General features: G+C 46.1%; 1 protein-coding gene across 1 annotated transcript in view; it reads left to right on the top strand.

Annotated features, from left to right (window-relative positions):
• PRKDC (protein kinase, DNA-activated, catalytic polypeptide) overlaps nt 1-815 on the top strand; it is a 123,501-nt gene that overhangs the window by 89,946 nt on the left and 32,740 nt on the right. The window lies entirely within an intron of this gene.

Genomic DNA, 815 nt, shown 5'->3' with positions numbered 1-815 from the left:
CTCTTAACTTGTTTACCAGTATGGTGTGGGATACCATATCGAAGGCCTTCCTGAAGTCTAAGTAAACGACGTCAACCCCTACTCCTGCGTCCAGGCGTTTTGTAACCTGGTCATAAAAAGAGACTAGATTAGTCAGGCATGATCTACCTGCTACGAACCCGTGCTGGTTTCCCCTCAGCATAATTTGTCCTGCCGGGCTCTCGCAAATGTAAGCCTTGATAATTTTTTCAAAGACTTTGCCTAGGATGAAGGTGAGACTGACTGGCCTATAGTTGCCTGGGTCATCCTTCCTCCCCTTCTTGAAAATGGGGACCAAATTGGCCCTTTTCCAGTCCTCCGGGACCTGGCCCGTGCACCACGACTGGTCAAATATTACCGCCAGTGGTTGCACAATGACGTCAGCCAGTGCCTTCAGTACCCTTCAGTGCCTTCAGTCATATTGTTCCTCCTAATCTCCAACCTAAATTTCTTCTGCTGCAGCTTGAGCCAATTGCTTCTAGTCCTATTCTCTGTGACCATAGGAAAAAGGCCATTGCCATCCTCTCTGTAGTTGCCCTTCAGGCATTTTGAAGACTGGTATCAAATCCCTCATCAGTCTCTTTCTCCAGACTAAATAACCCTAAAATTCCTCATAAGTTTGGTCTCCCCTGGTTTATTGCCTTTTGAAAGTCCCATAACCTACAGACTTTGGAGAGTTACAGACCTGATAAGCTTGTTGTGGACTAGAAAGATACCTACTCATTTAATCTTGCATTAAATTACACTGTCAGGCTCCTTGGGACTGAGACTGTGCTTTCTGTTTGTGCAGCATCGAG

This window comes from Alligator sinensis, unplaced genomic scaffold (assembly GCF_000455745.1).
Source record: "Alligator sinensis unplaced genomic scaffold, ASM45574v1 scaffold615_1, whole genome shotgun sequence".
Classification (NCBI taxonomy): Eukaryota; Metazoa; Chordata; order Crocodylia; family Alligatoridae; genus Alligator; species Alligator sinensis.
The sequence above is the reverse complement of the archived record's forward strand: the minus strand, read 5'-3'. Positions and strand labels throughout refer to the sequence as shown.